General features: G+C 33.1%; 1 protein-coding gene across 1 annotated transcript in view; it reads right to left on the bottom strand.

Annotated features, from left to right (window-relative positions):
* Positions 1–19,164, bottom strand: part of IL1RAPL2 (interleukin 1 receptor accessory protein like 2) — an 878,604-nt gene that overhangs the window by 648,135 nt on the left and 211,305 nt on the right. The gene's annotated exons all lie outside the window — the stretch shown is intronic.

Raw genomic sequence — 19,164 nt, 5'->3', positions numbered from 1 at the left:
ATAGGCAATAAGTGGCACCTGAACTAAATGTAAAGCAAAGTTAGAGAAACAAGAAAGACAGAGTGATTAAGGATGGTATTCCAGGCATGGGGAATGGGAGTGCAGGCAAGAGAATGGCCCTTTGGCTTGTGCAAAGGTATATAGATGAGAAATGAAGAACAATTTGGCCAGAAGCGCCAATCTTTGAGAAGAGGGAGCTCAAAGGTTTGTTTCTCTCCCACATATTAAAATCTGCTGCTTACAATGCTATCCACTAAGTGAATGCACCTAATCAATCTCCCTCCAGGAAACCACCATCTCCATAAAACCAGGTTGCCTGGCACAGGGAGGATAAAAACAAAATAAGAATCACATGGCCCTTGCTCTAATGGCCCGGAGCAATATTCCAGGGGGACACTGGTAATGCAGAAACTATGTTTAAAATCTACTGAAAAGTCCCAAGAGACAGAAAAACACAGGGACCTTCACCTTCAATTGCAGGATCACCAGAGTTCAGACTGAAAAATCCAGAGCTTGTGAGCAATAAAAACCATACCAGGATTGGACATCTAGAATTTGGAGGGTCAACAGAGGCCATTAAATACAACCTCCTTGTTTACAAAGAAAGAAACTGAAACTCACCAAAAGGGATCAGCCTAAGGTCACATATAGAATCCAACAACTAGATCAGGAAAGGACCTCAGAAACCTAGATCTAGTTGCATCCATTTTATTTTACATAAGGGAAAACTAAGGCCAATGAAGAAAGGAGTATTGTCCAAAGTGACACAGAGGATCGTAGATCTGCAGCTTTAAAGGAACTCAGAGGGCAACTGAAGCCGTTCTCCTACATTTACAGCTGAAGAAAGTAAATCCCAGAGAATCCAAGTGATTTTCCCAAACATGATGAGGAAAAAACATTTAAAGCTTTATAAAAGCTCTTATGTTCCATAGTCACAGAATCTCAGATTTTGAGCACTTGGAAAGGGGTCAGTGGCCATTTCATAATCAATGTTTTCTGCTGAACATTAAAATTAAATCTTTTCAATGACATAGTAATGTCAAGAGATTCTTATATAAGCTTACATATTCTTTCTAAATATATATTTTCCTCCATTGATCCCACAAAGATCCTTAGGGTGCTCTAAAAAACAATAAAATTCATGTGTACAAGTCTGTAGTTAACATCAAACAAATTTAGAAGTAAAATGATCCTGATATGCATTATTTCATGCCATCAGGAAGTAGCAAAACAATATTCAATCTCAGGTCCCCTCACACTAAATCCAATGGTTTTGCCATAAGTTGAAACACTGAGTCCATATGCTCCCACAAAAATAATATCTTGAAAATGTAGCTCCTTCAAACAAGTTGGCTCACATTTCCAACGATCACTTATCCTAGACTTAAATTTACAAATAGACATTTAAGTAGTACCTGTTACACACCAGGAATGTTACAAATATTTTTTTTTATAACTTGGAAAGTCTTACATGACCTGATCCTAAGTGAAATGAGCAGAAATAAGAGAACACTGTACACAGTAACAACAAGATCATGCAATGAACAACTGTGATGCCCTTGGCTCTTTTCAACAATGAGGTGATTCAGCAAAATGGAAAAAGCCATCTGCATCCAGAGAGAGAACTATGGATATCTTTGCTTGCTTTTTATTCCATTCTCCTTTTTTTCCACTTTAATCTGATTTTTCTTGCACAACATGATGATTTTTTATGGAAATATATTTAGAAGAATTGCACATGAACATATTGGACCTATAGTAGATTGCTTGCTATCTTGGTGAGGAGGGGCTAGGAAAAACAGAAGAAGAAAATATGGAATGACAAGATTTTGCAAAGGTAAAAGTTGAAGATTATATTTTCATGTATTTGACAGAATAAAATAGTATTAAAAATTTTAAAAATGTCTTTCATTTGAGAATCACAGCAACCTTGGGAGTTAGGTACAATTTCATTTCTTACATTATACATGAAGGAGCTAAAACAGACAGAGAAGTGATTTATCTAAGGTGACACAGCCACTAAATGTCTCTATGCAAATTTAAACTCAGGTCTTCTAGATTCCAAGATTAGTGCTCTGCTCACTATGGCACCACCTAATCTGCCTCTTCTATAATTGAAAGAAGATGGTTTCTCGGTTAAATTAGATTACAAGTCAAAAAGAATTGATAAAGTTTACAATTCTACAAAAAAACCTACCTATTATCAAGTACTGCACATATGATTTTAAAGTGCGATCTCTAATGAATACTTGGTTTATAAGAAAACTCAGAAGTTTTGTCATCAACAAAGATTATTTTTCTTTATTTCTTTCACTAGATTTCCAACGTTTTTAAGACAATGCCTTGAATATATAGTTGTTTAATGAATGCTTTTTGACTTCACTTGACATCATAACATTAAGAATATCATCTAAATGTTTTATGAAAATATCCAAGGAATTTTTCATATGGTATCCCAAATGATCCATACAACAACTCTAAGTGTTATTATTATCTAAATTTTACAAAACATGAAAGCGAGTCAGAGAGATATTAAAGTGACTTGGTCATGGTCATGAAGCTAGTGAGTCCTTTAATTGAGTATTTTGCTCTACAAGGCCAATACTCTAACTACCATCTAATCGAGGTGCTATTAATGAATAAGGTATAGGGAACTGTTAGACAATTATTAGATTTATATGGAGGTCATGGTAACTCTAAAGGTAAAACACAATAAGTTGTGATTTTATAGCTAAGATACTAATGTTTTGCTAACTTTAGAAAAGAATTTCTCTTTCTCCCCTATATTTCATCTATATAGTTACTTCAATCAATCCATTGTACCATTCTGAGTTTTTTCACCTCTCTAGAATACTATACACCAAAACCAAAATCAGAATGTCCCAAAGGGTCCAAGAATTTCAGAAGCCAGCCTCAAATTCTGCCAGGACAGCAGCGGGGTTATAAAATGGCAGAAGCATTGAACCAATTCTTTGAACATTTAGCTTTCTTTTTCTAACTATAGTAATATATTCATAGCTGTTTTCCAAATTCAACTAAAATGGAAGTTTACAGGGATGAGACCTAGAAAGATATTTCACCTCTCAACTGATAGTAACTAGAAACTCATCTGCCTGGAGAATGAAGGTTGAGGAAGAAACAAGGATAGCAATACAACTGAAATGCCATGTATTAATGAGACAACTCAGTGCTAATAATTTAGTATTGAACTTGGATAGTCTCTTGCTCTAGACACATTTATATAAAATATACTCAGTTTCAATAAAGAATAACTTATAACACTTAAAATAACTTACTTCCACTCCTGTAAACAATTCATGATTCAGTAGCAAATACATAATTGAAGAAAAGGCTTGAAGTATTATGTTAAATTACATGAGCCTTACATTAAAGAAAACATATAGTTTTGATAGAATAATAAACTTATTGAGTAGTTTTTAATTTATCATTAGACGGTAAATGGTTTCTTATCAATTAAGACCTTATTATAAGGACTTTTTTGAAAACCTTTTTTAAGGTTTTCATCTAATCTAAATGGTAAGTATAGCATTTAGAATTTGTTTTTTCCTCCATTTCAGATTTCTTAAATTATATTTTTCTTAACTGATAATGTCTTATTTTTTAAATAACATGAATGATTTCTTTTTTAAGGAATATTTTAGAAATGACTTTTTAACGCATCCTATATGAAAATTAAACCATTTTTATAATAAGAAAATGCCAAAGGAATAATAATAGATAAAACCTATTGCTTCTGACCATGTATGCTGGGCTCTATCTTATTTGTACCTACACTTCTCCATTGACAGGAAAGAAGTATGTTTCCTTGCATGGTGTATAGCTATTATTGTTTTATTTACAAATTTTACCATATTAATTCTTTTCATTTTCTTTCTAGTCATAGGGGATTTTGTTCTAAATCTGCTTGATGATATTCTGAAATGGTACATACAAATTTCTTATGTTTCTCTGAATTCTTCATCTTCTCAATTCTTCAAACATATTGAAAATAATTTGTTTTCTTTAACAAGAAATGCTTAGGCATTTGCTAATGGAAGAGAACCCCATTGTTTGCTCCTGATTCTCTGCCATTACAATAAATGTTGCTATGAATACATTCACAGATGTTACAAATTTGTCTGGTTTGGGTTTGGTTTTTTTTGAGCTAAAGCAATTGGGGTTACATGATGGGCCCAGGGTCACGAAGCCAGGAAATGTTAAATGTCTGAGGTCATATTTGAACGCAGGTCCTCCTGACTTCAGGGATGATGCTCTATCCACTGCACCACCCAGCTGCCTCCAAATTTGTCTGTTGTTGAAGTCCGTGGATTCATACCTCAGCATGAGCCTATTAGTAATATGAAAAGTTAAATTCTCTTTTCTTATATAATTTGACATTTTTCTTCAGATCAGATGCAACATTTCACCAATATGCTCCTAATACATTAAAAGCATATTAACCAAAACTCTTGGGATACAACTAATATCTCTCAGGGTCCTGCCCTGTCATAACACACCACAACCAAAGATAAGTTCAATTAGTTTTTCCCTAAAAGATATCCAAACTACAACTAGATTAGCCTTGCAGCAAAGTTTACAAGGTATGTCCCAAAAACCTCTTTTAAGTAGCCTCTGGCTGTACTAACTTGTCTTTCAGAGCACTTAAGCCCTCCCATTTAATTTTATTCAATTTTGAAAGTTTATGAAGTATTATGTGAAATATCATAGTATCTAAAATCAACAAATTCATATTAGTAATACATTTGAGCATCTTTTCACATGGCAAATGATAATTCTCAATTACTCTTTTTAAAAATCAATAAATATCCTTTGACTACTTAATGAGGGATAATTCTTAGTCTTAGTGTATCTATCATTTCTCTACATGAGTGAGCCATCAGGCTTTTTTACAAATAATACTTAATGCAAAGATTCTCTTTTGCCAATCAGCAATTAAAATCATCCCCAAAGTGAAGTTACCAAATAGTGAAAGTTCTCTTCCTGTTCTTACATCCCAAGTTCACTTCATGGTTCATGTTGTACTTTTTTTATTAATACAACATATTCTTAATGATTAGCATTTTATAAGAGAGTCTGAAGTCTAAAAATGTTACTCTGCCTAAATTCTTACATTTTAAAACACTGCTTCCCTAGTTAATCTAAACTTTTTACTCTACCAAACAAATTTCATTCTCATTTTGCCTAGTTAAACAAATTAACCTCTTAACCCTATGATGCATTTATTAAACTATAAATTAACTAAAATGATAGCATTGTTTTTATTATATATTGGCTTTAACAATGAGAAGTAAATACTTTTGTGGTCATGTAAATTTTTTATTTCTATAAAGACTGAAAGGAATAAATATGGAATGATAAGCATTTTGCAAATATTATTTCACTTGATCAAAACAAGTCTGGAAGATATGTGCTAGTATTGTTCCATTTTTTAAAAAAAAATTAAGCAAATCTTAAATGACATAGCCAGAGTTACACAGCAATTAACTATGTATTGTTGGATTTGAACTCTGGTATTACTGACTCCAGACCTAGCACTCTATCCAGTCAGCCACCGAGCTTCCTATAAAAGGGAGGTTTAATAATGGTACTCATGAAAATCTTGAGAGTATTTGGGGAAATTAATTCCACTATATTTTCAGCAATTTAGATTGTTTTGACTGGAATTTCTTGTTATTGTTGCTTCTGGGTTTATATAAAGTATACAAGAAAAGTATACAAGAAGATACAGAATACTGACTTTATTTTGTGTTGATGTATTTCATTTCTTCCTACTTTATGTAAACTATTAATAATCTCAAGTAGTTTCTTTACCATTTATTCATGATTTTAGAAGCACACTATTATTTCACCAATATATAAAGAGAAATTATATCCACTTGTGGATTATATTTTTATATTTCTTGAAATTCTGAAAAAAAATTGTAATTTTTTTCAATCATGTGGTTTTCTTGTCAAAAATATTGTAACTGTTTACCATTTCATTCTTTGGTACATTTTACAGAGGAGAAAACCAAAGGAAACAGATTTAAGATACTTATTCTTAGTCAAGTAGCTAATAAGTATCTATGAGTTCAGATTTCAATTCAACAAGGGGGCTCTTCTTGACTCCAGGCCAAACACTGAATCCACTAAGGCATCCACCTACAGAAGGATGAACATTTCCATAATTGTGTCAAATTATAAAGGAGAGAAAGAACATAGTTGCTTTGCTCCTCATTGTACCTACGATGTATTGATTTTTAAAAATATTTCTTAGTAACGTCCATTGATGATCAATAGTAGGTAGGGTGTAAGAGCAGTACGTTGTTGAAGTTGTTCAATAACTAAGTTCTGTCCACCCCTTCCTGATACCATATGGTGTTTTCTTGGCAAAGACACCAGAGTAGTTTTCCATTTATTCCCGCAGTAAATCCAGGCAAACAAAGGTTAAGTGACTTGCCAAGGACCACACATCCAGTAAGTGTGTGGGGCTAGATTTAACTTCAATTCTTCCTGACTTCAGTTCTAACTTTCTAACCATTGAGCCAACTACCTGACTCATACAGTACTATATTGAAGATAAAAGAAATAAGTTCAAGCCAGAGAATTGCAGAATCTCACATATGAGAGAGAATTCCTGGGAGGCCTGTTAAACCAACCTAGGTTTGACACTAAAAAAAAACACGTGAACCTAAACATGTTTTTCCACCTCTCTGACTGTTACTTTATCTAAAAGATGGGGATAATATATCCTCTAAGGATCACACAGTGTTTTTGTAAATTTGGAGAGGTTGTTACAAGGACCATTTGAAATGATGCAAGAGAAAGCACTATAATTAAATGTTGACTATTAAATTTAAAAAAAAAACTATTATATTAGAGGAATGAAGATAATTAGTATTGCTTCTTTTTGTGTGAAATGGGGGATTTTTACATTATCTTATATAACATCAGTAACCTTTCTGAAATATATATGTAGGCAAGGGAAGCAGAATATGTCCTAATGTTCTTCTTTGATTCTTAGCTGCTATTTAAAAATTTGCTTATTATGCAGATATTGGCAGTTGAACTTTTTAAGTTACACAAAGAAAATAAGAGCAAATAATTAAAACACCTGGAAGTCAGAAAGCTCTTTAAGATCAGGACAGGCTCTGCAAAACACACACACACACACACACACACACACACACACACACACACACACACGTACGTGTGTCTTAAAAATGGTTTAAGGTGGATGAACACCTACAAACAACCACCCTCCAGAAAATGTCTTCTCTAACTTTGGGTAATTGCCCACCGAATCTATGTCAGAGTTCAAAGACCAAAAAATTGTCTCATTTGATGGACTTTGAAGGTTAACAGTAGTAATTTGTGAAAAGCAGCATCTCAGAACTTTTTCCCCATTCTGGCGTGATCTAGTGTTTCACAAAATACTTTACTGGCAAAAATGCATTTCTCAGTTTTCCCAAACCTTAAAATATTAAACCAAACTACTTGCCATCTAGAGGAGAGGGTGGGAGGAAGGAGGGGAAAATTGGAACAAAAAGTTTTTCAGTTGTCAATGCTGAAAAATTACCCATGCATATATCTTGTAAATAAAAAGCTATAATAAAAAATAAAAAAGATATCACAAAAAATGTTAAACCAAAGATCCTAAGTGAAAGAAAGAACAAGATGAAATTAGAGTTAACAAGCAGCTGTTTTATCACAGCCCACTCCACATTCAAAGACAAAGGGGAAAGGGGAGCAAAGATCAGAGGAAAGCTGACCTTGTCTTGGACAAAATCTTTTAACAGAATCCTATGTCATAAGCAAAGGAAAAACTATATTTCCTTTTATATTTCCTTTGAATTTGTTATCTATCTCCAAAGAAACTAGAGCATGAGAAAATGGGTTTTAGTTGAGCTGTTTAGGAAGAATCAACTAACTATAATGGTTATCAAGCATCAAATTAAGCAAGGGAAAAGAGATATGGAAAACTTTAATTAAAGGATCAACTATCAAATTTCTACTCACCTCCCGACAAAAGAGGCTGCTGAGGTAACTTCCAAGTCTTAATACTTGTTCCATGATATTATACTTGGTATTTAAGGCATTAAGAAGTATAGGATGAGGGCATCTGGGTGGCGCAGTGGACAGAGCACCAGCCCTGAAGTCAGGACCACCTGAGTGCAAATGTGACCTCAGACACTTAACACTTCCTAGCTGTGTGACACTGGGCAAGTCACTTAACCCCAACTGCCTCAAAAAGAAAAAAAGTATAGGGTGTAAGATACTGTTGAATAATTGAAGTAACAAAAAGCATCAACTACGGATGCATACAAGAACCATAATGCAATAAAAGCAAAATAAACCAAAAAAGAACTACTATTTTACAATAACAATCACTGTGGCCTAGAATACTGAAGGAAGTCTTCATGCAGGAGGAGGCACTTGAGCTGGACCTCAACCAACAGTCAGAATCGCATTTAATGGAATAGAAATAGCAGGGCACAGGAACCCTGTGAGCAAAGGTACCAAAATGGTATAGAATACAATACTGAGGGGGGGTGGAAGCTACGAATGAGTCCACCAGTGAGCAGATAGGGCAGACTAGAGAAGTTTATTACAGATGGCGGTGGGAGGTGGGAAAGTACAAATAGAAGTCATTTTGTGGGGCACAGATTCATCATCACCAACTGCAATTCCAGACTCAGTAAACTCCAGAAGAGCTTAATTAATGGGAGGGATTGTTCTGTCCAACCCTCCCACCCCCAAGTCTTCTCCCCAACGACACTGACGGAGTTTCCTAATTTCTAACTCCTGCCCACAAGGGAGATAAACCTTTCAAAGAGACAGAACAATCAGACCTAAATGGATAATAAGATTCAAAGTTTATTTTAAAAAAATCTGTGCCTGAGAATATGGCAATACTGTGTATGTATCATTTGATAGAGAGGCAAAAGGAAATATATTCAGGAGCAATAAACCTTAACTTAAATAAATAGCATTAAATCTTATAACAAAATTACAGACAAGTAATTCAAGCACTCTCAAGGGTCTTACATCATTCAAGGAAAACATCTTCCAATTATCATCAAAAGCTATCTCCAGTTTTCACAGTTCATCCCTAATAGGCTGCTTGAGAATGTCAAATGTATGGCTCAGGTATTTATATCTAATCTTCTGTAACCAGATCCTCCGGGTAATGACAAGCAATTGGAAGAGCAAGATGGATACTTAAGCTATTTCGTTCCAAGTAGTTGGTATTCACGGCGTTGATCCCACAGCTCCCAAGGGAGGGGGAAACAATAACAAAATATTTGTAATAAAATGATCTTTTCCTTTATTAATCATGGGTGATTAAAAATCACCTCATCGGAAATAAATCTTCAATAATAGCTGGGAAGGACCCTGAATTATTCTCTCCTGATGGGGCTTTCTGAGAATAGTTTAACTTTCCTATCAAGTATTATGAAGAAAGAGGCTCATTCACTAGTTCTACAAGTGGTCCATAAGCATTTATTAAGCATCTACTATGTTCAAGGACTTAAAGTAGACAACGGGGGTACAGATACAAAGACTGAAACATCCTAACTTGCAAGGCAAGGAACTTAGTTAGAGTTGTACTGAATAAAGTTCCAGGTCAGGAATCAGGAATATTCCCTTTTTAATTTGAAATCTGGCCTCAGGCAGACCAGCTCTATGACCACAAACAAGTTCTTTAACTTCATTTTCCTCATTTTCCTCATCTGTAAAATGAGATGCAAATAACAAACTATTCCATTATCTTTACTTTTTTTTATGTTTAAAAATAGTTGTGTTTTATTTTCCTTAAGGAAAAAAAAAGAAAAAATATAGCAGCTCTTCTTGTGATGGCAAAGAATTGGGAATTGAGGACATGCCTATTAAATGGGGAATGAATGAAGAAGTCATGCTATATAATTTTAATGGAATACTATTGTGCTACAAGAAATGACAAAGAGGATGGTTTCAGAAAAATCTGGGAAGACTTATATGAACTGATAATGCAAGTGAAGTAGGCAAAATCAGTAGAACATTGTATATAGTAACAGCACTATTATTATGATGATCAATTGTGAAAGATTTCTCTGATCAAGCCAATAACACATGACAATTCCAAAGAGCTCATGATGAAAAATACTACCCAGTTCCAGAGAGATAACTGATGAACTCTGATTATACGTTGAAGCATATTGTTGGGGTTTTGGCCCCAACTACCGAGTAAAACAAGCCTTATGTGACCAGCACTGCCTGTCCACTTGAATAGTGAAGACTGTGAGTAAGGAGGGGGGGAGAGCCAGGGTAGTGTGAGACTCTGATTTATTACAATGACTGCAAGTCCTTTTATCTCCTCAGTGACTGCTTCTAGTTCCTATAGTATAATATAAGCACACCCTTACCTATAGCAGTTACATGAGTCTCTACAAGAAGCTGTATGTAGATACAGAGTGAGCATTCCTTTCATAATAGGAATATGATCAGTGAACTCCCCTCCAAGGTCCAGCATGCCTCCCCTGGCAACTGCCACGTTGCTTCTTTGGGTGGCCAAACCTTCTTTTTTTTTTTTCCATTATCTTTACTAAGAAATTCTCCCCACATTAGGTCACAGATACTGAAAATAACTAAAAAAGAATTTGTGAGAAGCTCACATTCTAATGGGAACAATAACAAGTGACTATATCGTTAAAAACAAAATAAATAAAACATAAATAAATTAGAAATAAGAATTATACAAAGTAGCTTCTGATAGAGAGCATTAACATACAGGGTGACCCTATAGAAGATGCGGCCAGATATGCATGTGAAAGGACAAAGGAGACTTTATGAGATAGCGATGAGCAAGCTCATTTTAACACTAGTGGGAATACACAAGGAAGATCATTTTTATTGCCATTGGATTGATCCAGTACCTGCTCTTTAGACCCCTGCACGTTATAAACCAGGACTTCTTAAAATTTTAACACTATTGACTTGTTTTCTCCTAAAATTTTTTTAAATTTATATAATATATATAAATATATAGGTATATAAAATAATATCTATATGTAGGTGTATACATGTATATACACCTATATATGTATGTGTGTGTGTGTGTGTGTGTGTGTGTACACACACACACACACACACACACACACACCTGGATACATAGGAATACAAAAAAGTTACTAAAATATTTATTAATATAAATATTTACTAATAATGATTAATAATTTAATGATTCCACATTCAGTTACACAAACCTATATATGGTTGTGACCCTCAGTTTAGGATGCTTTAATCTAGCTATATTGTAAATCATGATGCTTTGGTCCAATGGGACATCTCCATCAACTGTTGTGCCAACATGTGCAAATTTTTTTTCTTTCTATTCATTCTGTTCTTCAAGAGGATGTTAAGCATTTCCAGGGCTAAAGATGAAATTACAAGTGACATACACATCATTTTTTGAACAAAAGGCAATTTACATGTATACCTTCGCACATCCCCTGTGCCACATTTATAGGGGATCCTCTATATTACAACTTTGCTAGTATGTTCTTACTGCTGGACAAGATTCTATTTAGATTCTCATTCTTCTGAGAAGTATATATGCTGTACCAGAGTAAAGTCAACCAATACTTGTTAAGCAAATAGTAAATGCACATGTGCATTTACTTATATATTCTTATTTAACTGCTTATGATTTTTGTCTTAATATTTGAGTTAAATCAAGAAATTATAGAATAGCATTCATTCAAAAATTACAACTTCCATGATCTTTCTATAAACTATAAACTTTCTATAGGAGTAAATTTCACTAAGGTAAAGTCTAAGTCCATTTTCGCTTTAATTGTGGGGAAAATATCCAGAGTATCTCCTGAAACAGATTTACCCTTGTCTTTGCTGTCTATAAAAGAATTATAGGATTTAGAACCTGAAGACCATCTAGTCTAAACCCTTTATTTTGTTTTAAAAAAAACATTTTGAGACAAGAGAAAAGAATACATCCACCTCAAGGTAACAATGTTGGAATCCATCAATGAATCAATAAGTATTTAGTGCCTGTTGCTGCAGATTGAAAGAAAAAATGGTAAAACCAGCTGCAGAGCTCTTCCCATAGCTCTATTACTGGAAGGTGCCTCAGAGGCTATTTAAATATAGTAAAATAGTAAAATAATTCTAATTTTTACAAAATATTAAGCTTCAGAAAATCAATTGTCATGCACAAAGAAAGATGATTAGTGAATGGAAGAATCAGAATATTAAGACAAATCCTAGGACATCAAACTCTGCAGGAAAAGATCATTATATCATTATAGCATGCTACTTCTCCAAGTCCTCTGACCCAAAATCCAGTGCACCACACCTTATAAGAGATTTGTTCCTAAACAATTTGCTGGTGGCTCATAAACTGTTTTATCTCACAGATTATCACAAATACTGTAGAATAACAGAAATAAGAATACCTCACATTTAAATAGCCTATTAATATATAGCCCATCATTACAGGTTTCTGAATTATGGGCTATTATTGTACCCATTTTATAAATGATAAAACCGAAACTGAGGATTGTATAATTTACTCAGAACAACATAATTAATATGCTAGCTATTATGTGTCAAGAGCAGGACTGGAATCCTGACCTTCTTGATTCCTACTCTATTCACTATCCGCAAAATTTCATCAATACTTTGTCATTAGGGGAAAAAAAAGGAAACTTATACTTTGACCAGTAAGAAGAAGGAAAAATGGCTCTCCTTCTGAAGGGGAATAATATCTCTACCATTATGGAGTAATGGAGTACTTTAACACCAGAGAGAAATAAATGAATCCAAAGTCATAAAAATTGGATGGTCCAACTCTATTGATTTTCAATTTGTAGATACTATGATCCTGATACAAGCAAATAGAAGTAAGATAGACTTCGCAAAACACCTCTGAGGATCACTACGATATATGTAGGCAAACAAACACACATATTCATCAATACAAATAGTCCTAGAAATAAGTTTAATGGAAACAAAATATATGGGTTGACTGGGTCAGTTTCTCTCCCTATTTATTAAAAAGTTATACAGGGAGCTGCAATAGAACACAACAAACGCTTCCTTCTGGTGTCAGAAAGCTTTGGTTTAAATCCCAAAAATACCACTTCCTACTGATACATCCATGGACAATTTCACCCTGTTTTCTGAGACTCATGTTCCAGAATTTTAAAATGGAAAAAATAAAATATTCACTTACCACCTGAAAAGACTGCTGTTACGAACAAGCAAGCAATTTCTATCAATCTACATACAAACATATACATAAAAATGTGTGTGTATAAAAACACATATACATACATGTATGTATATGATATATGCATTACAAACGTGAATATATATACATATTACATGTGTATATTACATGTGTATATACAGACATAAATGTCTATATTACGTATAAAGTTCTTTTGTACTTTTTTAAATTTGTTTTTAAAACTTTGAGTTACAGATTCTCTCCATTCTTCTCTCTATACATGGAATTCATTCCTAGTAGTGGTATTGTTAGCTCAAAGGATATGCATGATTTTATGTGACACTTTAGGCATAGTTCATATATTTCGATCATTTATCAATTGATGAATGGAGCTAATTTTTTATAATTTTAACTCAGTTCCCTACACATTTGAGATATGAAACCTACATCAAAGAACCTTGCTTCAAAAGTTTTTTTTTTCAAATTACTATTACTAATTGTTGCACCCTACCTATTTACTGTATTTTCTATCTCCTTTCATTCTATTCCAGTCTCAAAAGTATTTGCGTCAAACTAATCCTTTTTCCAATACGCCTTCTATTCTATCACCCTCCCCCCTGCCACTTTCTCGCAAGATAAGATAGATTTCTATAACCATATTGTGTGTTTGTTATTTCCTCTTTAAGCCAATTCTGATGAGAATAACAACAAATTATTTGCCTGCTCTCTCTTCCTCCTTGAATGTAAAAGCTTTTTCTTGCCTTTTTTATGGTAGATAATTTGCAGCATTCTACTTCTATCTTTCTCTTTCTCCCAGTTTATCTCTCATCCCTTAATTTCATTTAAAAATATTATTCATTCATATTAAATTCAAACGAATGTTTTCTATTTGTACTTCTTTTAACTACCCAAATAATAAGAAAGGTCTTATGAGTAAAAAGTATCTTCCAGACATGTAGGAAGGTAAACACATTAACTTTATTAAGTAACTTATGATTTCCCTTTCCTGATTTCTTCCTTATAATTCTGAATCCTGTATTTAAAATCAAATGTTCTACTCAACTTTGGGCTTTTCATCACTAATACTTGAAAGTCCTCTATTTACTTGAATATCCACCTTTTCCCCTAAAGGATTATACTGTTTTACTGAATTGGTGATTTTAAATTGTAATCATAGTTCCATCAGTCTCTGAAATATCATATTCCATGTGATCAAATGCCTTAATGTAGACAATGCTTAATCTTATGTTACCCCAACTGTGGCTGCACTATATTTGAAATTTTTTTTCTGGATGCTTGCAATATTTTTCCTTGAACTGGAAGGCCTGAGGTATAATATTTCTGTGAATTTTCATCTTCTAATCTAATTCAAAAAGTTTTCAGTGGATTTTTTTTTCAATTTCTATTTTACCCTGTGCGTAAATTCTAGAAAGACAATGTCTAGGCTCTTTATTTGATCATGGCTATGAATTTAGATTAATAATTTTTAATTACCTCTTCTGAATCTATTTAACAGATTAGTTATTCTTCCAATGAGATATTTCACATTGTTTACTTTTTCATTCTATTCAAATTGTATTTCTCATGAAGTCATTATTCTTCCACTAAATCAATTATAATTTTTAAGGAATTATTTTCTTCAGAGAACTTTTGTATTTCCTTTCCCATTTGTGCAATTTTGCATTTTAAGGCATTCTTCTCCTCATTATCCTGCTGTATATCCTTTTATATCACTCTCATTTATCCTTCAATTCTTTCTTCTACCTCTCTTTCTTGATTTTCAAAATCCATTCTGAGCTTCTCTATGGCCTTAGACTAATTCTAATTTTTCTTGGAGGCTTTGGATGTAGAAATTTTGACTTTGTTATCTTCTGAATCTGTATTTTCATCTTCTTTGTCATCATACTAAATTTCTATGTTTAGAATCTTTTTCTGCTGTTTGGCTCTTACAAGATTACTCTTTTGTTAAATGAGGTTTGATTCCATGGTGGAGAGTGCACTGTCCCAAGAGTCATGGGTTTTATGCAGCTTTTTTTTCAGAGATACTTCTAGAGAACTGTACTATGAACCATTACCACAACATGGATGTATGATCAACACAGTGCTGCTTCATTGCTACAAAGAGACCCTTGTAATCTCCTTCAGACCAACTTTTCAGCTCCCTTACCTATGGACTAACACCTCCAGAAGCCACCATTATTGCTGTGGCTACTGCTCCTGCTGCCACATTTATTGATTCAGTGGCTCCCAGAGCCAGCTCCTGTTTGGTGGGACCCAAGCTATTCTTTCCAAACCTAAGCTACAAGATTCTGGCGCAACACACTTTTCCTTTTGACCTTGTAAGTTTGTCTTCAACTACTAAATTTTCCACTTTTCTTTTACTGAGTTGTGATGCGCTAAAATTTATTTAAAGTCATGATGTAAAGTTATTTAGAAGCAACCTCTAGAGTCCCAGCCATTACTCTGACAACTTGGCTCTGTCTCCAAAAATGTCTCTACTTCTGTGGTTAAAAAGCAATATAAAAATGTTGGCTACTCTTCTTATTTCAACTTGTCTCTTGTACTTAGGTTGATTATCTTCAAAAATCTGAACAGCCATGGTCCTTACATGCACCATGTTAGTGAACCAGAAATATAATCTTTACTAGAAACTTAGCAACAAAAAATTATCCACCATAAACTTATGAATTATCATTTAGCAAAAAAAATTAGTTAAATCTCTAGCTTCCTTTGGCTTATTTTCTTTTAAAATAACTGAATCTTTTATTAAATACATAGCACTGAATATCAGCATAATCAACAAAACTTATTTATTACCTTAATTACACTTAAATTAATTCAAAAAGGCTAAAGTGTTATAATTTTTCAGCCACTCCCACTACATTCTCATCAAAACTTTTTATTTACCCATTCACTCTAATTCATTTTCCCTCTAACACAGTCTCTAATTTCACATTCACCTTTTTCTTTTTTTAACATTGCATGTAAGTTATAAATATCTTTTTCATATTTTTTATTCCTCACACTTGTCTTAATTGCATTAAAAAATTTGTCACAATTTTTTCATCAATTTCTTGTTTGTTGGATATTTCTAGGTTTTTTCTTCTCAGTTTCATGTAATACCACAATAAAAAGCTCTAATAAAATAAGTCATTTTCTTACTTTTTTATATCTTCTAAGGATATTCATTGCATTAAAAGATACGGACATTTTTAAAACTTTGACCACATTTTGCCCACTCTCCAAAGAAACTCAAGTATACACTGGTACCAGCAATGAATGAATATGCTTGTTTCATCACAAACCCATGAGCACTGAATTTCTTAGCTTTTAATCATTTCACTCACTTTGGTAACATATGAAAAGGAAATTCAGAGTTATTTTAATTTGCATCTTTTAATTGTTAACATTGAGCATTTTCAAGTGATGATTAACAATTTGTATTCCTTACTTCTTTGAAAACTTCAAAATGGTAGCCAAAAAAAATTAACAAAGTATTACAATTACATTAAAAAATTTGAAAGTAATACATTCAGAGAAACGTCAAAATGCTTTTTATGAACTGATGCAATAACATGAAAACAGCTAGGAGAACAATTTAAATAGTAACAAAAACAAATTAAAATATGAAATTTGTGTTCATTAAAATTTCAAATGGACACATTGCTTACCTCAGCCTCGTAGAATCCCTAACTTTCTTTAGAACTATTCTCAAACATTGCATTATTCATCCCACAATCTCATGACTCCCCAAATATTTTTTATACATTTGGCTCCACTATTGTTTTACAATGTGCAATATTGACAAGAATGAATGAATATAACTATTTCATCACAATTTCTCCAAAACTAAATTTTTCCCTTTAATGGAATGTGATATAAGATGTATATACATATGTGTTTATGTGTTGTTTCTCATGATAGCATGAAACTTTTTTGAGGACAGATATCGTTTCATTGGGACTCATCAAAAAAAAAGATTTTAATGGTGAGAAGGTGTGAAGAAAAATGATTACAGGGATAGGAGAAGATAAGAAAAATATATCATGTCATGGAAACAACAAACATGAATTTGGAGAGACTTGTAGACATAGTAGAGGAAACAAAATGATGGCATGCTATGGTCTACTGAGTCACAGAGTCAGAAACAATAAATAAACAATAACACTGTATGGCTGTTTTTCCCCTTTGGATCTACAATGCCTAGATTAGTACACAAAGCAAGCCTTCAAAAAAATTTAGTAAATAATCGACTGAGTTTACAAGAAAATGAATTGTAATTAGCTGTTCAAAAATTAGCTATTTCAAAATGGAGATTGCCCAAAACTACCTACAATATCAGATCAAGAAGTAGTAACTTATTTGAATGTATCACTGTTATTTTCCAGCATCATTAAGTGATATTTTCCCAGATTTTTATGTTCTTCCAGTAGGTTTTCATTCTTTATTATACTTAATTACTTTGGTTAAGGGATTAAGGATTCTGTGTTTCTCTTTGAAAATGAAATGAAGACAACACCTACTAAAAGAATATTTGCAAGCATTGCTTAGGACTACCTCCTACCTTCACATCAAACATTCTTAGATGGAGAGAAAGAACTTCCCCAGCAACCAAAGAGTTATTATGTTAAGAATACATTAGACAGAATGGAGGTAAACACCATGGGACAGAATAAAGAGAGTAGATATTCAGGAAAGCAGCCGGTTCTCAGCATAAGTGTTCTCTATACATAGACTTCCTACGCTCCTTTCAAATTCTATAATAAATGGTCGGCCAGTTACCTACATATACCTGTATTACTTATCTAAGTATCCAAAGAAATATCAGATGGCTCGGGAGCTGAGCCCCATTTATGGAAATTATTACTCTTTGTTACTTGTATAAAAACATTAATTCAATAAAAGTTTTTAAAAATGGAACTGTGCTTACATTAGCAGATAAATTATTAGAAAGCATATAAATCATTACTTCCTAATGTGACTGCAACAAGATTCAATGCAATTTACAGATAAATATGAGAAATGACTGCTCCTTTTTACTGAATTAAAACTGGCAAAATGTCTATGAAGAGGAATGAAGAGCCTATATTAATTTGCAAACTAAAAGAGAAACAATAGTGGATAGAGATAAATCTCATTTTTTCCCAGGCTTTATTGCAATTTTGTCTGGGTTGGGATAAAAATGACCATGAAATTAAAATTTCTGCTCGTGGTCCTTAAAGAATGTGAAAAATGGAGATGTTCATCTTTAATTAATGATTAAACCTCTCTAATTAAGAATAATTATGAGAAAACAAACCTGACTATAAAAATTCTGAATTACAGGGCATTTGGGAAGATGTAAAATTTCCATGTTTTCTTTTTATTTTCATTAAACTTAATGGCTTTTTATTATTGTAATTAGATGTAGAAATAATTTTCAAAGTGATCCACATTTTTTTCTCCCTTACTTCCTCCTAAAGACAGCAAGCAATCTGACATGGGTTATACATGTACAATCATTTCCGACTTATTTCTATGAGTCCTGCTGTCAAAGGCACATGAAAACTAAAGGGAAAAATCACAAGAAAAAAAATAAACAAAATGTAAAAATGAAAGACTTCAATCCTAATCCAATCTCTTTACATTAATGACCTATTCCATCCCAAGTCAATTGGAATTGTCTTTTATCACTGTATAGTTGAGAAGAACTAAGTCTATCATAGCTGGTCATAATACTTTCTGGCTACTACCGGATACAATGTCTTCCTCTTTGGGTTGCTTCCCTCAGCATCAGTTCATATAAGTCTTTCCAGACTTTACTGAAATCACCCTGATCATCATTTCTTATAAAACAGTAATATTCCATTAAATTCATATACCATAACATATTTTGCCTTCCCCAACTGATGGACAACCACTCAGGTTCCAATTCCTTGCCACTACAAAAAAGAGCA

The sequence above is a fragment of the Antechinus flavipes genome, chromosome X (assembly GCF_016432865.1).
Source record: "Antechinus flavipes isolate AdamAnt ecotype Samford, QLD, Australia chromosome X, AdamAnt_v2, whole genome shotgun sequence".
In the NCBI taxonomy this organism is placed as follows: Eukaryota; Metazoa; Chordata; class Mammalia; order Dasyuromorphia; family Dasyuridae; genus Antechinus; species Antechinus flavipes.
Note: the sequence above shows the minus strand (reverse complement) of the source record. Positions and strands in the feature narration are given on the sequence as shown.